The following is a 23639-nucleotide window of genomic DNA, read 5'->3' on the forward strand; positions in this document are numbered from 1 at the left end:
TAATGACCAAGTCCTTCCAATTAAGTGGGGGATTTGCCTGAGTTAAGTTAGAAAGTACTGTGAAATAAAAGATGCAGAGAAATTTTAATAACACAGTAGCACTCTGGGGTACAGCCTGGTGAGGGAGGGGACCCCCAATTTTTGTGCAACATAGACAGAGCAGTGTGCTTGCATCTGACATGACTAATCTGGGATGTAGGACAGGTATAGTATGTGGTGGAGAGCCTTGGGGTCAGGTTTACCGCTAAGCAGGGCTTAAGTGACGCACTATTTCATTAACTTGCCTGACCCCAGTGGATTGGCAATGGTAGGGCAGAAGTATCATAGAATTTGGTTGGAAGGCACCTTAAAGATCATCTAGTTCTGACCCCCCTGCCGTGGGCAAGGACACCTTCCACTAGCCCAGGTTGCTCCAAGCCCCGTCCAACCTGGCCTTGAACACTGCCAGGGAGGGGGCAGCCACAGCCCCTCTGGGCAACCTGTGCCAGTGTCTCACCACTCTCACAGTTAAGAATTTCTTTCTTAGATCTAATGTGAATCTACTCCCTTCCAGTTTAAAACCGTTACCCCTCATCCTATCCCTACACTCCCTGATAAAGAGTCCCTCCCCATCTTTTCTGTAGGCCCCCTTTAGAAGGCTGCTATAAGGTCTCCCCAGAGCCTTCTCTTCTCTGGGCTGAATAACCCCAGCTCTCTCAGCCTGTCCTCATAAGGGAGGTGCTCCAGCCTCTGATCATCTTTGTGGCCTCCTCTGAACCTGCTTGAGCAAGTCCATGTCTGTCTTATGTTGAGTGCCCCAGAGCTGGACACAACACTGCAGGTCGGGTCTCACGGGAACGGAGTAGAGGGAGAAAATCCCCTCCCTCGACATGCTGGTCACACTTGTCCTGATGCAGCCCAGGAAACAGTTGGCTTTCTGTGCTGTGAGCACACATTTCTGGCTCATACTCAGTTTTTCACCCACCAATACCCCCAAGTCCTCCCCCTCAGGGCTGCACTCAATCCACTTATCACCCAGCCTGTAACTGTGCTTGGCATTGCCCTGACCCATGGGCAGGACCTTGCACTTGGCCTTGTTGAACTCCGTGAGGTTTGCACAGCCCACCTCTCAAGCCTGTCCAGGTCCCTCCAGATCGCACATCCCTTCCCTCCAGCGTGTCGATGGCACCACACAGCTTGGTGTTGTCAGTGAACTTGCTGAGGGTGCACTCAATCCCACTGTCCATGGCACCAACAAAGATGTTAAACAGCACTGGCCTCAACACTAACCACTGAGGAACACCACTCATCACTGCTCTCCTCTGGGACATTGAGCCATTGGCTGCAATTCTTAGAGTGCAAAATATGAAATAACAGTATACAAAGTATGAAATAACAAAATGCATTGTCATTTAAAGATCAGGCTTGTCCTTGAGGTTGCAGTATCTGGAGGGTCTGAGCTTGGCTCATCAGTCACTGCCACTCTCATAGAACTGAAGTGCAGTATCTTGGCTTCTCCTGTTCTTCAGACTGCTACTCACAAGCAGAAATAGGTGATGTGGTCCTCTTCTAACTTTCCCCCATTGGCCCAGTCCTGGTTCCTTGGGTGAGCACTGGAATATCGTAATATGTATCACATTGTGCATGACTGCAGGGAGATCCATTTTTGTCTCTCCTTAGCTCTGGTTCCCTCATTAACATCTCTGCTGTACACCATCATGAGACAGGGATAATTGGGTGAGTTATAAATCACCATCTGCTGTGGGAGTTGTGAAGTGTGTATTTTAATGTCCAAGAATCCCATCTCATACTTGATGTCTTTGTTCACATGTTGACAGCTCATGATGGGCCATTTGTTCCAGCTGCCCATGTCTGAGGCTCCCAAACCTTTACGTCATTGCTTGCACCCTATCCCAGGAAACGTTTAACCCTTCTCTGAGTGGGTAACAGTATAAAAGTGGATCTGGTATATGTGTTTTCCATTTAATAAAAAAATAAAAATGCTCATGCTTTTTTCTATTGAGTAAAATTCAAATTACTGAGTTCTGTGAAGGTTGCTCTGGGAGATACCTGGCTTTGCAGGAGGGTCACCTAGATAATGTGATTAACTTTTCTGGCCTTCATATGGGCTGAGGGTTGGACTGTTGTTTTTTTTTCAAGGATTGTTTTCTGTGCATTGATGTGTGAATCACATGTATGAACAGGAATGATGCTTTGGATGTTGCTGTAACTGGAGATATCGGCACTCTACAGGGCAGAATTTAGTGCAGTCTCTAAGCTCCCTGACTCTTCTTTATGGCTGAGAGTTGTTCCCTTTTGCTTCTTCCTCCCTGGAGTCCCTGTGCACCAGCTGAGGCACATATCTACTGAACATATTCAATTTGCTATTTCACATGGATGTGTGTGGGTGGGGGGTGTGGAGGGTGCTCTATAGGGTCTGAGAGGTGGTGGCTGACCATGTGGAGGGAGTACCCCACTGCAGGAGCCTTCACAAATTTGGTCAGCTTAGTGTATCAAAAAGACCAAAAAGTTACTTGATTTGTGTGTTCTCAAGAAAAAAAAAAAACATAATCTACTGCATAGTCTCTTAATCTAATGGCTAGAGGCAGAACAAGAATCAGGGGCTGGAAGCCAAAACCAAAAAATTCCAATTAGGGATGGGACACAAATATTTAGCCGGCTGCATAAACTACCTAAGCAGAAAAAAAAAAAAAAAGAAAAGAAAAAAAAAGTGTCTTCTCTTCATCTTGTAATGCTTTATATTCAGTCTGGATGCCTTTATAGAAAATATAGTTCAGCCAGATTTGAGTTATTTGGCTCAGCACATGGATAAGTGGGTGAAATACTATAGCGTGTGATGTACAAGAGGTCAGACAAGGTGATCTGATGGTTCCTCCGGCTTTAGAGCCTCTGTGAAGTTTTAGTGTGGCTGGAAGGATGAGGCCAGTTAAGGTGTGAGCCTGCGACTCCATCTGTGCTCTCTTGGGACTAGAAGAGGGTCTGCATGTGACCCTGCCTCTTGTTCCTCTGATCTCAGGAGAGGATGCTCTGAAGAGAAGCTAAAGGTTATGAGTTTGGAAGCCATATATAAAACTAAATTCCCATGTTCTTTTTTTTTTTTTTTTTTCAACCAGCACTTAAGCCATGCGTGATCCAGCCCACATATGAGTTTGAAATGTTCCATCATGTTTTCATTATTTGTTTAAAAATGGGAATTGTCAAGATCTCTTTTGCTTTAATTACCTGACGCTACAGGGCTTCAGAGCGCCTTTTTACACTCTCCAGAACGTGCCCTTGGGATGGGACAAGTCTGAGTTTCTGCAGCAGATGCTTTCGGAAGAAAGTTGTTGGCATGAGTGGCTGAAAATAGAAGCTTGTTTACAAGGCTGGTTTTGCATTATCAGCTGTAGTGCTCCAATAATTAAGGCTGTGAACTTAATTAGCTCAACACTCCATAATTCTCTTCTGCCTCTCCAGGGGCTTGTCTGCATACAGCTCTGTACTGCTTCGGCTTGTGCCGGGAACATCTTTATCCCAGGGCAGCTGTGTTCACACAAGTACCACCTTAACTGTTGTGAATCTCATGCTCCATTTTTGAGTACACAAGCCCTCCATAGGGCTTTCTGGAGAGCCCATCCCTGGATTATTTGGCTGCTTTTATTAAAACCATACAGGCAAAAGTACTGATCTCTACTGAAGCATCAGCAGAACTGAATGATGCCATTGTTACTACTGATTGAAAGGGTGCTTTTACACTGGCTTCAAGCTTATGTCTGTTATTAAGTGGAAAATGTTTCTTAATGCTGAATAATGTAGTAACATTTCTGGCCAGTACAGTCTTTTTGACAGTGAAACATTGCCACATGCTTGAGAATGGACTGGGTCTCCTGGTTTCACCTCTCCCATCCAGGTTAGGTGTCCTCTGAGCAGGACCTGACCCTGGGCAGGTGACAGTGTCCTCTCCAACCCTGACCTGAAACAACCCATTCTCCACTGACCCTACCACAGTGTGCCCAAGCATGTGCTGTGGCTGAGACAGCATGTCCCTGGGCATCGTCTTCCATGTATTTCCTGATCCTCAGAGCCAACCCACGCACAACCGGGAGATGTTTTCCTTCTCAAGTGCGTGAGCTTCAGCTGTTCTGACTATCCCGTGTGTGCGTCCTTCCTGTTTGGACAGATACTTGATACATGCACCTCAAATGGAAAGGGCTGGACATGATTAAAACACACAGTCTAGCCACAGGCATCCTTTTTTCTCTCAACATTCCCCCTGCAAGCGAACCTGAAGGGTTGTAAGAGTATTCAGAGTTTATCGTGCAAAGCGTTGAGTAATTCTTTAACTATTTTAGATATGGAGGGACAGATGCAAGGTGCTGCATGCTGCCATGCTGTGCATGCCTGTATCATGGCTGAGACATGCTATGCTTATGCCTGGGTACTTTCTGAAGGAATATCATGGCGTAAAAATGTCAAACCTTCCTGATTTATTTGGAGTTAAATTAAAGTTGGTATATAAACTGATTAGCTTTATCAAAATACTTACATTTTTTAAATTCTTTGAACTCCCAGGATAACTGATGTTCCAAGTTATTAGCATGAAACATTAACATTTCCCCCTAATTACAGGGCTGTGATGAAAGCCTGTCTCCCAGCGGGTGCGTAGCTCTGGAACCAGTGATGGTTCCTGGCACATGATTAACAGCTCTGAATCAAGGCAGGACAGTTCCCTTAGCTCTGCCAAGGGCGATGGCATTCCCGTGGTGTATCTGACCTCACCGTTGCTCACATACAAGCACAAAACCGTATTTGTTTTACTCTTTTAAAAACAGTGCTTGCATAGCTCGAATGCCTTGAAAGTCAAGGTAAAAGCAAATATTGGTGTGCTGGTTTTCACAGGCTCCGTTGTTAAATGGTTACGTATGACGTGGTTGGCAGAACATCAGCAGCTATAGCAAACGCACTCATACTTGCTCCTTGTTCATACCATGCCGGCTTTCTGCTGCACGCTGCCTTTTGGCACAAAGCTGGGCTAAGCAGCATTGTCCCCATCAGTGCGGTGGGGAGTGGGACTACAGATTTATCTTCCACGTTGTCTTTTGTTCTGGTTCCTGAATGCTCCAGTGAGTTAACTGCCAGCAGAGGGAGAGGGTAGGGAAGAGCCATATGCGAAAGAGGAAGGGGATGTTTTCAGCTGGGAGAGAGACAAAGCCACAAGCTGTGAAGAGCTGCAATACAGAGGCACAACTTTCTGGCCTTGCAATGGGGAACATTTCTGACAGGACCGTGAAACTGTGGAGCTGGCTCGCCAAGCAGAGCCAAGAGGGCAGATCCAGAGCTGTTATGCTAGATAACATAAAGGCAAAACTTGCTGAACTTATAATGGATAATTTATGATGTAACTCTCGCAGAAACGGAGCCCCTCCATTTTGTGAAACAGAATGTCCTCTAGAAAATATTTGCACTTAGCTAGTACACAGATTCAAGGAAATTCTTTCAGGAGGGTTTGAGTCTAATAAAACGGGAATGTGTGACCTGGCCTGCACCATTATTTGCCCAGTTTTATCATTTGTTATTATTTCCAAATGTGGAATTCTCATTCTTCTACAATTCTGCAGGTGAAGCTAGGCCAAGAAAAAACAATGGTCTCCTGCAATTACAGGGAACACCTATTAGGGCTGTAACGAGGTTAGCAACGCAGGCCAGCATCCAGAATGGCACATGTTCCTGGGTGGTTGTGGAAATGTCCCTGACAGCGCCCAGGAGCCTGGTCCCCACATGGGCGAAGAGCTGCTGGTTGGAGCGGTGGGACCCCCGCGGCGCTGGGCAACGTTCGCGCTCAGCCCTTCTCTACAAGCAGATGGGCTTCCTCAGCCAAAAGAGCACAGCATTTGGCTTCAGCGTTCCAGGATGCAACGTCTTACAGATGGTACCGTCCCCTCCTCTTCCAGGACATAAATCCTCTGGGACGGAGGCTGTGCCATCTCTACATGCTTGCATTGGAGGGTTGGTCCTTGCATGACGCAGAAGACAGAGCTGTTGTAAGCATGCTGCCGGCAAGCTCCAGGTCTTTTCTCCTCTAATATTTACAATTTTACCTACCAAAAGAGCTCCTTTTTAAAAACATGAATGTTCCTACTTCTGCCTGCCAGATATTACAACTGGGAGAGCTGGATACTTCAAGTGTGTCCTTGTTTCTAAATAGTTATAAAACCAAATTTTGACAGCAACGTATAATATTTGTGAAGAGTATTACATTGGCTTTGTGGCACAGACGTGGCAGGTCCTGGTGCCTGGTGTTAACCAGTGGTCAGTTTGGCTGTGGACTGCAGTAGAGCTGCCACTAGCACAGTGTGGGGATGCTGTGACTGCAGGATGAGGAGCAATCAGGATGAATGCAATGACTATTTCCCAGAATGTAAACAGCCTTGCAGCTTAATGGCTCTATTTACGTTGACGGAGATCAGGAAACACGCTTTGTTATTTTAGTCTGAATAAGCTCATGCAGATGGAAAGCAGAAGCAACTTGTTTGGAGTTTCTGGTGTTCTCTGACAAGCCAGGTTGCACATGAGTGTGTTAACCTTGCCTTTGAAAAACGCTTGATTTTTATCAGCTTGTTTACCAAACTGTCACAACAAAGCATAAAACCACAGAAGACTCACATGCTGATATGAGAAATGTGCATGTTCTTGGTAGTGGAAGAGGATTAGGAGCTTTCTGCTCTTTGTTAAATGTGGTAACAAGCCATTTTTTTCCTACAAACTGTGGAGTGAGCTGACGAGCAGGGAGCCGGGGTGAGAGGAAGATGTTCCGCACAACAAATTGCTCTCCTCTCCCACCACCTCCAGCCTCTGCAGATGAGCAGGGTGGGATTCATCAAGTTGCTCACAAAAAGCCATTTGTATCATATCGTTTACCGGCGCCAGCGAGTCCCCTGTTCCCTCTCAGCCGGAGTCTTCCCGTGCTGGCGGGCCGGCTCCCCACAAGCTGGTGTTGTGGCTGTGGGAGCCGAAGGAGTTAAGCTGTGCTTGCCGTTCCAAGTGGGAGCGAAGAGCCATTGCAAAATGTTTTTCCCCCGTTGGCTCTGCGTGTTGTTTTAAAATTAAATTGGTTCTGGTTAGCAAACAAGAACAGGACAGCAAAATTAAATTTTCTGAGGAATGTTGTGAATCCTGTGTGAAAAATAAACCCCAAAATGTTTTTTTCCTCCTGCACTCTTTGGCTTGCCTTCGTCCCCTCTGCTTGCCATCCCTCCCTCTCTGCTTCCTTTGCAGACATGTTGGTGGGTGGCAAGGCTGGTGTCCTTATGCTGGAGGTGCTGTGGTGAGCAATAGTAGGAGTTAATGTGAGCTGGGACATCATGGCTTGGCCAATAAATTTATTTCTTTTTTCTTTATACTTATTGTCCTGAATCATCTTTTCTTGCTCCTTTGTTCTTGCTCTCCTCCCAGACTATGATCTGCCTGAGGGATATTGTTGTTCCCTCTCCAGCAGGTGAATGCTGTACAGATCCAGAGAGTACCTCGGACACGTAGAGGACACAGTGTTAATCTTAGAGGCAGAATTGGACCTATAAAGCATAATTCAGCTTCACACAGATGACTACTGCCGGCCATCTGCAACACTTCAGTCTCACTGGAGTCCAGCACAAACTCTGCATTGGAGGAGCTACACCCACATAGGGCTCTGTGATGGACAATACAGATTTCTCCCTGTCTGCTTCCTTCTTATTTATTTATTTATTTATTTATGTGCAGATGGAAAATCTTTGACACAAATTGGCACTCCTTAGATTCTGTTCCTCTGGAAAGCTTCTGCAGTTCTTAAAAGCTTCTCCTCCATTTGGTCAGCCCTGCAGGCATTCACTGTGCACTTCATAAGTCATTTCTCTAGTCATTGCCTCAGTATTTGTGTCAAGTCTTCTTGGATCTTTATTTATAATTTGGCGCAAGTCTGTTCCGAGGGCTCAACAGACTCACTGTTTTGTGCGAACGAGGACATCTTGCTCTCAGACCTTTAGATGGGACAGCAGGTTACTCTGAGTTGAGTTTCGTCATACTCATGCTGCATGTAAAGTGCTGGGGCTGTCATTATTTACTCGCTTTTGCTATTACTTTTATCTGGGAAATAAGACTCCTGATGCCTTGTATGCTTGGTGCCCCATGCCACCAATTTCTGGAGGCTGGGAATGTACCCCAGAAGGTGTTATGGCGTGATTGCCCCTCTTGCACTCTTCTCCAGGCATCTCCTCTTGGCCGTTGCTGAAGATGAGAGATTCAAATGGTCCTCCAGCATGATGTGGAACAACGACATGGGCTCACCTGACGGGAAGATGTACTGAGTCAGGTGACAGTTCTAGGAGAAGAATAAACATCTCTGGGGAGGCAGCATGGATCTGCTAAAACCTTGCCTCCAGGTGGTATGTGAAGATGGGCATCTCATCCCTGTGAGCAGTGTTTTCTGGAGCAGGGCTGGACCCCGTGTCTGGAACAGGGCTGTGGCTGTCGCGGGCAGCCAGGGAGCACTCCTCCCTCACCATCAGACAATTAGAATAAATAAAACAGCTCCACTTACACTGGATGAAATCAAGTCTTCTGGATTGTGGCCTAAACACGGTCAACAGCTCCTCTGGGCCCTTGAGCTGCCAATAGTTTGCACCTCCTAGTGAGTCTGTCCTTGGGAAGGAGCCATTAGAGGCTAAGGAAATGTTGCAGAACTCCATCCTTTGAGAAGTGGGAAATCATCACTGATAGGACTTGCAGCACCTCTTGTTTCAAGCAATGGGACATGCAGGAAACGCACTGATTTCAACCCAGCTCTCAATGCAGTGCCCTAGCCAATGCCCTCCTGGAGCATGGTTATCAACAGCGTTGCCAAAACTCCTCCAGGGCACCATGGAGTCTGGGTTTCCCTTCTGCTCAGGCCTTGTGGTGATTAAATTGTACTTGGGTGAAGAGCCATCAGCTAACTAATGAGGTTTTCCAGGCCCCTCTGATAATTATGGGTTTATGTTCTGTTTGTCACACCAGAGCTTGCGTGCGCTGGGGTGTCAGTAAAGTTCACCAGAAAGAAATTATGATCAACTAAGGCCTGAAGGATCAGCTTGAGAAACTTCTCCCGAATGCTGCCACCTCTTCTAACACAAGTGTTGCATATGTTGCTTCTTGGTTGAATGGCCAAAAGTCCTTTAGAAAGATGTAGTCTGCACATGTGCAGACAAAATATTTCACATTCCTCCCTAAATCACTGTAGGTATCTACTTCTTCATGTCCATCAGTCTTTTTGACCAAAGCTGTTGCATTGCACAGCAGCGCAACACCACTAGGTCTAGTCAGTGCTGCTGGGAAGAGGCTGGAGCTGCCTACGTTTGCTGCTGCTGCTACTGCCTTCCTCCTGGACACCCTCTGTCTCTCTCAGTTTTCTCTCCAGGAGGTGCTCCTGGTGCCGGACTTGTCATCCTGATGTCCGACCTCTTATGCTGTTTGTCCCCTTAGTGCTGGTGTAACACAAGAGCATGTGGAAACGTGGGTTGGTGGCTGCAAATCCTGTTTGAGTGTTTATAATTTTATCCTATCATCTCTTCCTAAATGGGAATTCCTTACGCTAAAGTATCAGACTGAGGGCTTGAAGAGATGACCTGAAATCTGAGTGAGAATCTGTTGAGTCATTTCTGAGTGCTGTGAGCATAAATGTATTTCTCAATTCTGAAAGTGTAACATTTATCAGCTGTACAATAATGCACAACCAGCCTCATTTTGCAGGATCAGACTTTCAACATCCACAGCCCTCAGCAATAAATGGAGCAAGGTCATCGCTAAGCTGGAAATAAATGCTTTTGAAGCATTTCCTCCCAGGACAAGACCTAGTATTTTCTTCCAGCTGCTAACACCTTTCTTCTTGTGCAGAGCAAGCCCATAACCTTTCTCAGATACAGAAACTTTCGTGTTCTCCACTGTCAAAAGCTTTCAGCCCTCCTTTTTTGTCTCCCTTTAATCTTCTTTAACATACCATGGTGTGCTCATCTGCCTTTTGCTAGGCTCAACGTTTCTTGTACTTCCCATTTCTAATGCTGCCCACATGGTTTCCATTTACCGAAGGTGGGAGCCAGTGGGCATGTCCCATATGTGATCAGAGAGGATGGGATTATCAGGTGGAATTATTTAATTAGAGATTGCCATGCAGGTTTTTTTTAATAAATTGATTTTAATATTTTCCATGAATTTATTTTTCAGTTAAGATTATACCATATCCAGAAAGATAACCATTTACTTAACCAGTGAGATAGATTCAGTTAAACCCTGAGAAATTCTGCGTCTTTAGACCAACCTTTATCCCCAAGAATTGTCTCAGAAGGCTGCCTCCTCTGTCTGGGGGCAGAAGCCCTTTCAGGGGCTTAACGGTGGTCATTTGTTTAGCAGAATAAGTTTAAAAATCTGACAAGTACATTGCAAAAATCTCAGATCCCTCTCCCAGGAGGCAAGCCAATGACACCATTAGCTTAATCCAGCACCTCATATACTCGATTTTAATATGACTTTTTAGCTCCATAGTATGATATATTTTCAGTTGAAGGATTTGTGTTCCAGTACTAAGAGGGGAAAAGGAGGGAGGGTAGTGCTGTAGGTCACTCAGCAGTTGGGTACACAGATGTATTAAAAAACATGCAGAGGTTCTCTCTGGAAAAAAGCTAACATCTGACATGTAAATCAATTCACTGATTGGAGTAACTCACAGCAGAGCCTTTTGCTGTGTGTTTAGCTATGTTGCACATACCACACAAGCGAGCCATGCTCTCATCTGTTTCATCTGCCTACGTGGCTCTCTGCATTTTTGACAGCCAACTCTAGGCATGATACAATTAATGGATGATATTTGGAGCTACTGTCCTGGCAGCTTGTGCGAAGACCCCTCTCCATCTCCACAGCGACCGAGGATGTGCTAACTAATGTGGAGGAGTTGTGCTGGCAGCAGTGGCTGCAGAGTAACTGTTATGAAATTTAACATCCATCCTATCCAAGTCCATATATCTGCTGTGTTGATCTCCAGGGCTGGGCTGGCTTTGGATTTTTCTCCAGGAAAATGGAGGTATAAAGATCCTATAGAATTCACCTGAGCCACTTTGAGTGCTTGCTTTACAAGGAGTCATGCCTGTTCTTCCCTGCTCACCTTAAAATGATAAGTAAAAGTAGTTCAGATGATATCTCCATTGCAGTAAAGCTGGAGGAGATGCATTCCCCTGAAATGCTGACAAGCAGTGAGGGTATACTGAGGGTATCGGGAATGTGTATGTATCCTGAGGAGGAAAGTAGTATAGTATGCCAGGAATAAAACCATTTCAGCAAAGCCCAGTGTTATTGTAAGAGGGCATGCTGATAATGGCAAGCTTCTGCATGAAAATGCAGAAAAAGTATTTATTAAATACATATGAGTCTTCTGTATTTGACAAAACAATCTAACACAGATGTCATAGTGATAACCGAGTACTTTTGTGGTTTAGGTTTCCTAAGTGGTCTTTCATCTGTTCTCTCTTCAGGTCTGCTTCTGTTTCACACTTAAAATTAATGTAATTAACAGCCATGTCACAGTTAATTGTTTTTATGAAAACTAAAGCAAAAAGCTTTCTCTATGTCAATACATTGTTTACTCTTTTGCACTGAGTTATGGATTGATGTCTTCCTCTTTCTTCTTATTATTTGTATGTATTTGCAGGGTATTTTTCCTGCTGTTGTCTGTGCTGCTTTCTCCCCTGGACCCACAGCACAGCTGTTGCCTCTCTATGTCTCACTGGTTGGGAAATGCTGTCTTAAACTCCCTTCCCCAGAGATCCTCTTGACCTGTGCCCTGAATTTGTTCAAATTTGCTTTTTTTTTTTTTTTTTTTCAAATACATTATCTTTAATCCGTTGTTCCTTCACTGCCTTAAATTGCTGAACTTTATGGTTTTGTAACCACTTGCACTCAAATTTACTTCCAGTTTTGGACTATTAATCAAATTGCTCTATCAATAATATCCAAGTAATAAACATCTCCTCCCCTGCTACTTTATCTTCTCCAAAGCAACTTTCCCCATGCATTCCAGCAGCTTGGTGTGTCTAGGATGTACCCTGCTCTGTCTTTAGCAGATGGCAGGGTAATTAAAATTATCTGTTCCTACCAACTCCAAGTATTTGTCTGCTTCAGTCAGATGCTCAAAAAGATGTCGTCTGTGTCCTACTTCTGATTAATGGAGCTCCGTGGGACATCTCCTGTGCTCCTTGTGTCTTTCTCTGTTTCTGAGGACGTGCACAGAGTGTATTTGTCACCTCTTCTTGAACCCCAAAGTATCATTCATATAAAAAACCCCTTCCTATTTCCTTTGTCTGTTTCCTAAACAAGTCATCCAATAATGTCTTTCCATGAAGCATGTGTGAAGCTAAATGCTGTAGTTGTATATGGGGGCTTTAAAGCAGTCTTGTTTATTTTCTGTTCTCCTGGCATTTATGTGCAGACATATAATATGATCAGAAGGCTGCCCTGTTATTCTCGCTCAGAGTTTTTCCCTGAGCTTACTGCAGTTTCCCTTTACCTTAGCCATAGCGTAAGCTTTCAGTTGGTGTTAGGGCACCCACTAGCTTTTGTGAGTGTCTTCCTTCAGACCTAGTTTCCAGACCCCTCTCTAGATTGAAGAGGTACCAATCATCTTCACACAGACACTACTTTTTTCCAGCATCCTCACTCTGCAGAAGACCATCTTGCCCAGGCAGCAGCGCTGGGCTGTTGGCAACAAGCACTCAAGTATGGCTCTGTGGCTGGTGTGGAGGAGCAGGAGTCTGAGCACACCTATCCTCCCTCAGCACATCAGTATTTTTTAATGAGATCCTAAATGTCTTATGTAGCACTGGTTTGTTGATATAGCCTGGTAAGGCTTGTAGGACAGCAAAGAGCTGCAGATTTGATTGGAAGCTTGGAAAAACTTGCATTACTGTGAAAACACTGAAGACCTGAAACAAATGCTGCTTAATGAAAGTGTTTATTAGAGGAGGCTTGATCTTAATCTTGAGCTATCCACCAGAAACAAAAACTCAGAAGGCAGGGGTATAGCAAGATTCAGTCATTAGAAGGCCAAAGACAGGTGCATATTATGAACATGGAGGTTAAATAACTGCAAATTTTAACATGGGGATAGGCTGATTTCCATACTTGCAGTAAATTCTAAGATGGCAGTGGATACCTTTACAAAAGATCTTATCTGTCCTGCTGAGGGACTGGGTTTGATCCCTGCACTCCTTGTGTGTGTCTCAGGCTGCGTGATGCAGGACATCAGGCTAATGATGCTTGCCTTTTCCAGCCATTCATCTGTGCCTCCAAAATCAGGTTCAGACTCCACCCTGTGTCCTTTGGTACAAGATTCCCCCAAGGATTAGCTGGGGAAAGCTCCTGCCAAACCGGGTCCCTCCAGCTGAGCTGTATCTGCGAGCCCAGAGGAGCAGGAAGAGCCAGGGCCAGTTCCTTCAAATATTTTACAGATTAAGACCAGGGTCTGGGATCTGTGGGAAGTCAGTGAAGTTCACAGACCCCAGCGGATTGTGGTCCTTGCTGCAGCGCTAACGGTCCGCGCCAATAATTGCTGTCTTCTTCATCTGCCTTGCTTGGTTGTTTGCTATTGCGTTCAAATGCAATGACACTCGGCAGTGTGGACCAGCCCTCTGACATTATTTGAGTGCAGCTGGAGGCATCTACTTTAGCCTTGAAAATGCCTCTTTCTTGGCAGTGCTTTGTGTTTATTATAATGCTGTCTGTAATGTGCAAAAGTACATTTCTGTTTTAACTTCCTTCTTTATGTACTAAAGAGTGTGGTTTTAATTAAGGATTTCAGATTGAAACATTTCCGGTTTTATGCGTTGTTTTTTGGTTGGGTTTTTTTTTAGGACAGTTTTCAGTTAAAATGTTTTAGAGTTTTGAAAAATACCAGATGCCCAGCTCACAAAGTGTGCAAAGAGCCCCAGTCACTCCCTTTTCCTCCCAGGGAAATCAGCTGCTCCGCCAAGCGGGAACAGCCAGGGACGGCCAATGGTGAGAATAGGGTCAGCCGGCAGGAGAGGATGGGCCAGGCCAGGGACTGGCAGTTTTCGGAGGCACACCATGACTGTGGCTCCTTGCATAATAGGAAACGTTGACTCAGACACGTAAAACGAAGCACCTGATTTTTGTGGATTCTGGGTTTACCCCCTAAATAGCTAGGGATTGTAAGAGGAGATGGGCAGATCCTTGCTTAATGGCAGAGCATCTCTGTTGCAGTGCCCGCTGGCAAGGGGTGTCAGGTATGTCCCTGCCATCCCTGGCCACCCGGTTGTAGCTCCCACCCATGGAGAGGCAAGGCCAACCCAAACAACTTGTAAAATAAAACAGAGTTTTTTGCTGCACATCAACTGCTGTTAAAAGGAAAAATACAAACAAACCAGATTTAAGCTCTCCTGGTAGTAGAAGAGCTTTAAAATGTCCTATGAAGGCACCCAAAATTTTTGAAAACAGCAGACAATGAAAATTCTGTTAAAAACGGGTTTCTAGAGCCAGTCCCATGATTTTTGGGAGTTTGACTCATGATTTTTGAATGTTGGGGTTTGGCAACGCTGAAATCCTTAGTTTGAATTTGTTCCCGATGCGGTATTTCGGCTTCCTACCATGACTGATCAGTATCACTCTCCTCTGGAGCAACAGGAGACCCAGGGGGCAGGAGGTAGAGAGGTCCGGTACAAGGCGCCACACCTTCTTCGGCTCCAGGGATGCTCTCGAGTGGGTCTGGCTCATATCCCTGCCCCAGGCTCTTCTGAATCAAGCTGTGTGTCTGCCACATGACAGCAGTTCAGGCAGCAAAAACAGAGTATGGGAGCTGCTGGCCAGGCTGAAGGGAATCAGTGAGCTAGGTACAGCTTACCTGGGTCAAGCATTTTACTGGGATTAAATGAACATGTTAAAAACATGCTTCATACCTGTACATATTTCATTTCAGTTTAGCCAGACAGCATGTGCACAGGGTGTTGCTCAGCCCATGCTGTCCAGCTCACTTTTTGGAGGAAAGTGCTGAAAACATCCATTCTCTTGTTGCAGTGTTAGCACTTCAGGTGCTGTCAAGGAAAAGTATTTATAAAGAAAACCTCTGCCTTGCACTGTGGCACTTTGAAAGAATGATATGGCTGCAACTTGCCTGAGCAGGAAGTGATGCACAGGGGAGTGGGTCCCCTAGATGGCTAGTGTTGTCTGCCCTGCAGCTGGCAGGAGGAGGTGAGCATGGGCACAGGCATGGTACCTGCCCTTGTGTCTTCTCACTCTGCCTCATGTTAGTCTATGGCTGTACAGCAAGTTAGAGCATTATCTTCTACACACCTGTGTAGGTTTGGGCTGCATGGGGCTTCCCATGTCTGGGAGGTGAGACTCGGTCACAGGAGGAGATCCACCTCCATGTGACTGAGGAGCAGCACCATGCAGGGACCAAGTTACTTCCCCTCCCTGGCAGCACAGAAAAGGCTCACTTTTGTGCCTAAGCCAGCTTTAAACCATGTAAATCACATTCCTCCCACCCATGGGTAATGCTCTGCAGCTGCCCAGGTACCCCTACCTCAAAGCCCCCCATCCCAATGTGATCCACAGCCCTGTCCTCCCTGTGAGGTGGCCAGGGAGAGCATTTGGTGCTCTCATCAGCCATCCCCATCCATCTCCAGCTGCCTGCCTATCTGGGAGCTTGCAGATCGCTGAGTGCTTGAAGAGCTGACCACTTCTTGCCTATTTGGGAATGCTTTTAAATTGTTCCAGAAACTGCTGTTTGTTGATAAATCAGGGCGATTGCAGAGAAGTGTTTTAGCTAAACTGTGTAAAAGAAGGAATGAGCTGCAGCGCAGCACTGCCAGCTGTCATTGGATTTAGAAACACACATCATAGATTTTGTTGTTTTCAGACAGCTGCGCTTATAGCTGCTCTTATAGCCATATAAAACAGTCATTCTGTCAGCAAACGGTCTGGCAGCAGAGCTGGGTTATATCTGCAGCCGTGTTTCCAAGCCTGGCGGGTTCACTCCCTCCACGTGCCTAGGTAAAGCCTGGAGGAAGGTGGCTTTGTGGCATGGGCTGTAACCTGTCCCCAGCATCATAGTTTTGTATGGGGCAAGGATCAAAATGTTGGGCTCTGCACACTGCCCTTGCAGGAGATGGTGCTGACAGGGCTTGTCTTCAGCATCCCTCGTTGTTAGGAATGGGTAGTTGCTGCCCTGGGAAGGTGTTTTTGGTTTTTTTACACCATGTCTGCAGTGGCTGCTCAAAAGTGGGTAGCTAGAGGTCAGATTGACAAACCACATCTTGTTATAGCAGCAGTCACAGTGATCAGGTGTGGGAGAGCTGAGCATGCACACGACCAATGTGATCAAGCAATGCCCATTTATTACAACTAAGAAAGCCCTTTTATAATGTTCTCCCGCACACATGAGTAACATGCGGTAGGTACAGTTCCTCAAGATTGGACAGTTAACTTAGCCCGCGCTTTAAACATTCTTATGATTGGATAAAAGGTGCCACATCAGCCTTGCCAGGCTTCCTGCCTTGTGTAACTTCCTCTTCCATCCCAACCCCTTCTGGGGGTTGTTTGTCTCGTCGAGTTTCTCCCCCCTCATTCGGGGTCACATCCTTATCGCATTCTTGCTTGGCTGAGGCTCTTATCAGTCTTGTTCTCATGCAGGATTGCTCACATGTCCATTCTCTCGCAGAAGGTCCTCTAGAATCCCAACAATCAGGCCCTGTCCTCTGTGGTCCATCCTATTTGGACTTTAGAGCTAAAGCTGAGAGTATCAAGGACCAGATTTAGATTTTAAAGAATTTCCTCAAGGGAAGGGAGATAGTGCCAATTTATCAGATTGAAGCTTTTCACAGGATCAAGATCGCTTTTGATAAAACATAATCCAGGAAGGGTTTCCTATGTAACAGATCAACTTTAAATGCCCATTCAAAATAGTATTTGAATATTTTATACACATTTTATTTGCATTCCTTTATGCAAAATGGAACGACTTCAAGTAAACTAGCCTAACTACAAGTGAGTTATGAGAGCGGCAGTGCGTTATTGCTGCACACACTGTTTCACACCAATCTCTTGGGCAAGCGGTGTCTGTGAGAAGTAACTGCAATGCAGACTGTCACCATCTCTCGGTGGGATGGGCTGCCTCCCACAGAGGCCCTGAGGACACCCAGTGCTTCAGGCACTGTGGAGGAGTGAGGATGCTGATGAGCTGTACCCGTGTTTTCTCTGGAGCAATTTCCGTGGCTCAAACCCAGTAATCTGGGCTGGCCAACAAGGTGCGCAAGTGGTGCTCACAGTCTTATTTTCTCTTGCTCTGTTCTTTTGCTTTGCTCAGACCTGTAGTCCTCTACCCACCCACCTCCATCTGCCTCTGAAATTTTAGAAGATTCTGGATTCATCCTGATCCAAAAGGGCAAATGTCTTAAGTTATGCAGCAGAAGAAAACAGCTTTCTTACTTGTAATGTGATCTTGGTCCCCTCCCAAGCACCAGGGTTTGGAAATTGCCCTTCTGGTCATTATCTGAGCTTTACAGCATTTGGAGATTGAACCCAGATCCCACATCTCTTCTGAAGCTCCATGACAATTTACACTTGTTTCTAGAAACCATTACTGTCCTGTGCACTCTTTACCACATGAGGATTGGAAACAGAGCTATTCTGCTCGTTTGAGCTCTTTTTTGCATGGGGGCAGAGCTCAGGGCTCATTCCTTTTTCTCACCATCTGAGGATTAAGCCCAATCCTGACTGTTATCCAACCTTGATACCATTTACACACTGAACCCAATGCCTACGGCTTTTATCTGAGCCCTTAGAGCATTTGGAAGTGGGCCATGCCCCTTGTCTGGTATCAAAAGCATTATATTAATTTGGGATTCATTCCACAAAATAAGGCTGTCAGCCAGACTCCTTAGCAATTGGATATTGAACCCAGACCTCGTGGTTGTCTTCCAAGTTATATGCCAGCTGGGAACTCAGCCCACAATCCATGGCTGCCGGCCAAGCTCCTTATTGGCGAGAGATTGACACCAAGCCCCCAGACTGCTATTTCTGTATGGTGGTGTTAAGGCCTAAACCTGGCTCACGTGGTCAGCATAATCACCTCTGCATTGGCAGTGAAATGAAAAATTTAGTTAAAGACTTGAATGAATATTGAGGGTCAATGTTCAGCTGCTTAAAGACCATGGATGATGACAACAATTCCCTTGGAACAAGGCCCCCTTGATACTCCGGGGGGAATAGCACCAGATCCCCCATCTGTCATCCAGCTGGATATAAAATCCAGGTTCTCATTAACACAGTGTGCAGCATTTCTTTACTGGCTGGCAGTATTAAAGCCAGTTCCTCCAACTTTCAGGTATTCTTCTGATGGGATTAAACTAGATCCCCTTTCTATAGCACTGTTAGGCTCTGCCAAAGCACTTCTTGTCACTCAGAGCAGACCTCCAACACTGTACCTTGCCTTGGGAAGTGCTTCCCATGCGCAGCACGCCCCCAGCCTTTGCTGTCCTGTAGAGCAATAAGGAAGCCTGGGAAGTAAATGGGAGCAAGGGATGGTTCTGCACATCTCCATCCTCTTTGAGGGAAATCAGGAGCTGATCAGGTAGAGGGAGCATTTCAGGTGAAACGCTTCTCTGAGGCAAGCAAACTTTTCCCTCCTGCCGGCAACTTTGCCTGGGAATTCTTCAGCATCTTTACATAGTGTGGTTTTACTGCATAGCAAAATGCTTCAGAAGACTGAATTAAAACCAAACAGCTTTCCAGCTGGGATGGTCATCATTAGAATACAATTTCTAGCAACTGTGTGGGTTTCTTGGTAGCCTCGAAATCTTTAAAATTCTCATTAAGAAGCAACTTTGAAGGACTGGTTTAGCATGCAGCTAGAATAGGAAAATCTTCCCATGATCCAGTGGATCAAGCTGGATGTTATAGTGCATACGGACAGTGTGGGATGTTGCTTTTCCTCTGAACTTGAAGTGGTGGTGAAGGTTACTCTTTGGTGCTCTAACTGTGCAAATTATGGATGGGGTTTCCCTATCTGAAACCCTACCGTGACTGGGGATGGAATCCATGGGGAGATTCCAAGCCAGTTTGGCAGACCTGTTCCATGGGTCTGGAGTTACTCTGATTGCCTGTTGCATATCTTCTGATTCATATTTATTTGCTAAGAAAACATTAAGTCCTTGCCACACACATGTGGTTTTATGAGGATTTTCGCCCAAGAGAGCCAGTGCAAATGGGATTCAGCTGACTATGGTGGCAATTTGTTTGTAAATAAATTTTCCATGTACCCACTTGTTCTTCTATAAGCGGGAATACCTTTTTTTTTCCAGTCATTGCTCTCGCCAACCATCTTACTCGTCTCTTGTCTGAACACTCTGTACCACCCTTTCTAGCCCCTCACTGTAAAGCTCTCTTTGGGCTTCTGTTTGCTCTTTGCCAGGTCTTTCCCAATCCCTTCCCTATGCTACCTCCTGCGGTGTGTTTGAGGAGCAGGGGATGCTGCTGGCTTTGGTGCTGGCACTAGGAGCTCTTTGCAGGGACACTCCAGGCATTGCACAGAATTTATGGGGAATGCAGAGTCGAGCAATACCCATGATTGGTTGAAATCGATATTTCTAGAACCTCATTTCTTTGCTTTATCACAGAAGGGTTCATCTGTTGTGCGTTTTCTTGGTCTCTCAGCTAACCTGCAGATTTGGGGAGTGTGGTGTGTGCTGCCTGCTCTGTGCTCAGCTCTTGCCCTGTCTTCCTCAGCACTGGCATGAGCTATACGTGCAAGAGACAGACGTGGTGAACGATGGGGGTAGAGGGAGAACAGGCTCTTCTTTCCTGTCCTCCTGGTTGTCTTCCCAGAGTTACGAAAGCCCCCAGCACACCATGCCATGCCCCGCCACCCCTCAGCCCACTGGCTGATTTCAGCCTCCATCTCAGTGTGCACATGAATTTCCACTCTTTGTGTTAAATCCTGCCAAAGCAAAATTCCTGAAGCAAAATAAAAACGTGGAAGACTTTCAAACCCAGAGATTGTTGAACTGTCCCTCTTACCAAATGGCAGTCATACTATGTTCTTTATAAAGTCTCTAGTATAATGTTTAATTCAGTAACTACAACTAGAAAGTCTTTCCAATTATTTCAAACTGCCAGAGACGTTTTAATGTGCCTCAGATTTTGTGTTGGCATGCCATAGAGTTAAGTGCCATCCATCTTTCAGAGAACTTTAAAATTTAGTCTTGTATAAAAAGGAGAAAAATGGGAAAGGATCCCAAAGAACGTACTTGTCCCATGAACCCCACCGCCATTTGTGGCCTCACAGACGCCTTCTCCTGCCTTTTGAAATTGTTTGTATCCCTCTTTGCAGGGTGAGAGATCTATGCAAACAGCCAAAATCTTTAATTCCTGTGCAGAGCTTCAGTTGAGAGCAGGATTGCGAGCAGATCTTCACTGGCGGCCACCCAGCCATGCATCGTCGGGCAGTATTCACTCTCCAGATGCGTTCAAGCCTCTGCAACCGGGGATGTAAAAGGTTGAGAAAGCCCAAATATCTCCTGATTTCTTTTTTGTCCCGGGGCCATGGGGCCTCTGTCTCTACCTACTGGCTGCTGTTAGTCCCAAACCCACTGAGGCAGGCGCCCATCCCTGCTGAAACCTGCCAGCAAGCCCTGCTGCTCGGTGCGAGGGAACAGAGCACGTAGCTTTGTTGCCTTGGTTAGCCTCACTCCAACTACGTGAGCATTAGTAAGTGGCAGAAGCTGACTCTCCACATCCTTGCACTTTTTTTATTCTCTTTTTTTTGTTTTGTTTTATTCCTTCTCCCTGAGCTCAGTGGCATGTGAATGCTGAGTGTGGGAGTCTCTGCACCAGGCAGAGGGGGACAAGGGGCAGAGAGAATGTCTTATATATCTAGTTCTGCTCTATTAAGATTCATTCTGGTATGACAATGGCTTTTTCTATTGAAATGCTTTGTGAAAGCCTTGCTTAATGATCTGTTAGCTGGGAAGAGGTTAAATTCCTGCAAGATTTTCTGTATTTGCTGAAGAACAGTGCAATTATCCAGAATTCGAAGTGAGTTTTAGCCAGCTGTTAATAATACTGCGATTCTTCATGTTCTCATTACTCAGAAGTAATGTGGCCATCCCTAGTCATGGCAGTAAAATATTTATAGCATTCTCTTTTGGCCCTGTTTGTACTTATGGAGGGCTGGACATCACTCGAGGTCTTCTAAATATGCTTCTTTTTGTGCTTTAGCCACCCATGACAGTACTGTTCTCATCTAACTGCAGCTGTCTGCAACAGAGACATCCAGTTTAAGTCGGTCAGCTCAGGAGGGGTCAGACAGGCCCTTTAACCACTAACGGTTGGGCATCTTGTGCAAACTGGTCAGGGCTCTGCTAGAGTCACTAGAGATACTCGTGCTTCCAGGTTCACACTATCCCAAGACAGCTGCCAAGGATGGAGATAAGTGGACTTGATACCTGATACTCCTGATACCAAGAGTGCTCTTATTAATAATCTGGTTTGATGCAGAGATAGGTTTATTAGTAGTATTCTGCTCTTTGTGGCCTTGTTGCAATCTGCAGGTCGGTTTGTATGCTGGGAGATCACTGGAAACGTTCAGGAGCGACCCACAGACATCTGTGTGTTTCTCCTAGCTCTCTCCCCTGATCGCTGAGGTTTCCAGTTTGGAAAGTCATGGCAGAACATGAAGTACACGTGGCATCTCTCTGTCCAGGCGCACAGAAACAAAATAAGTGTCATGGGAAAAATATAATTTCACAGTGGCAGGCCCTGCACTTGGGATAAACAGACGGCTTGTTTCCTCTGGTGGATGCATGGAAAATCCATTCCCAGTCCTCTGCAGAGGCTCCTAAACATGAACCAAATCTCCTCCTGTAGTATTTAAGAACTACAGCTGTTTTGCACCAGCAAAACCGTTTCATTTCTAGCAAGGGAACTGCAGGTAACACGTTTTTGCTATCATCATATTGTCATTTAGGTGTCTGTCTTACCCTCTTTATAGGAGTGTCATTTCAAGTGCAGCTTTTTGCCTGGAGGTCTCAAAAAAGGAGTATTAAGTAACTGTATCTGTCTCTAATTCACTAAACATCCAGAAAAAGAGCTAATGTGCCTGAACTAGTGAAATGAATACATTAGATTAATCTAATTCAGCTACTTTTCACTCAAACAACCAGTAGCATTTAAAAAAAAAAAAAAAGTTTGTGAAAGGGATTAGGAATTTCTTTTCCACATTTTTCCTTTCTTCTCCTTTGCATGTCTTTGCTGCATTCCATTAAACATTAGCTATTCAGTTAGCTTATTTCCTTGACCCTCCTTAAAACAGTACTTTAAAAATAAGTTTATTCTTCTCAGACCTCAGAGCTGGCTCCATATTCACCAAGGCTTTCAGTGACCAGAAAGGTGACAGAATAAATAGAGACATACAGGCTGTGAGCAGCTTATCCTGGCTGGAGCAAGTAACTTCCAGCTCACTTGCACACTGGTCAGGCAATAAGGGTATGGGGAGTCTCAGAGTATCACCCCTGGGTTTAGAGCAATTCCCTGGGCATGTGGTCGCCTCTTCTCTAACCCCTTCAGCTCCCTTGGCCATGGTGGTGCATGCTATCACCTTAATGCCATGGCAAGTCTGATGTATGTATCCTCTAATCCTTTATACTCCTCTTTATTGGAAATGTATAAAAAGACCCAGAACAGGCTGCCTAGACCCTTCAGTTTAACAGCAAATTACTGGTAGATGCTCTTGGTCCAGTCTAGATCAGGGTTATCTCACTTTCTGGAGAGAACATCATGTGCAATTGTGTCAAAAGCCTTAAAAACTATCAAGGTATAAGACTTAAACAGCTGCTTTACTGCCTGCAGACCCTGCTCTCCTGTCAGTAGATTGTTTCAGTGTGATTTGTTCTTGACACATTCCTGTGGCTGTTGATCATCTCCTTATATTTTGTAAGTGCTGACAAGCAGCTTGATTATTTGTCCAAGTATTTTTCTGGGACCTGAAGCTGGTCTGCCTACTCTGTAATTCCCCAGCGCCTCCTTCCCCTCTTCTGTAAGTGGAGCCCTCGGTCTGCCCTCCCAGCCCCCTGGAACCTCCCCATCCCCGGTGGCTCCTCACAGTTAAGTGGTTGCATCTCCAAGGCTGCTTCAGGAAGCTCGCGGAGTGTCCTGGGATGCAGTTCAACAGGCAGGGATGATTGAAAACACCACAGTTATCTAATTACTCTCTAACCAAATCTCCTCTCGCTGTTGCACGAGTTTGTATCCTGCTATCACTAGCATTAGCTTCATCAGGCTTTTGATTGCTTTTGAGTTTTTAGTGAAGATTGAAGCAAAAAAAGACATTAAGTGTTTTGGCTCTCATAGCAATGCCCTGTGCTAAAGGCAATCAGCTCTTCCTTCCCTCCTGCTGGTGGCTGGTGCCCCACTGCTCATCAGTGCCACAGTACATCAGGCGAGATGCCAGCTGGGGACCTTTGAGGCCAGCGGGTAGGAGACGAATCCCACAAAGACCCCAGCACCCCAGGAGGACCACCCCAGTTGTGGGGCTTGGCCAGACTGTTGCCAGACAGGGAGTCCTCCTCTATCCCCAAGCTCAAGGGGTGGCA

General features: G+C 45.7%; 1 protein-coding gene across 2 annotated transcripts in view; it reads left to right on the forward strand.

The window, feature by feature from the left end:
* The window catches only part of HPSE2 (heparanase 2 (inactive)), a 111471-nt gene that overhangs the window by 48571 nt on the left and 39261 nt on the right, over positions 1–23639 (forward strand). The gene's annotated exons all lie outside the window — the stretch shown is intronic.

Source organism: Athene cunicularia (assembly GCF_003259725.1).
Source record: "Athene cunicularia isolate RWA chromosome 6 unlocalized genomic scaffold, athCun1 chr6_part1, whole genome shotgun sequence".
NCBI lineage: Eukaryota > Metazoa > Chordata > Aves > Strigiformes > Strigidae > Athene > Athene cunicularia.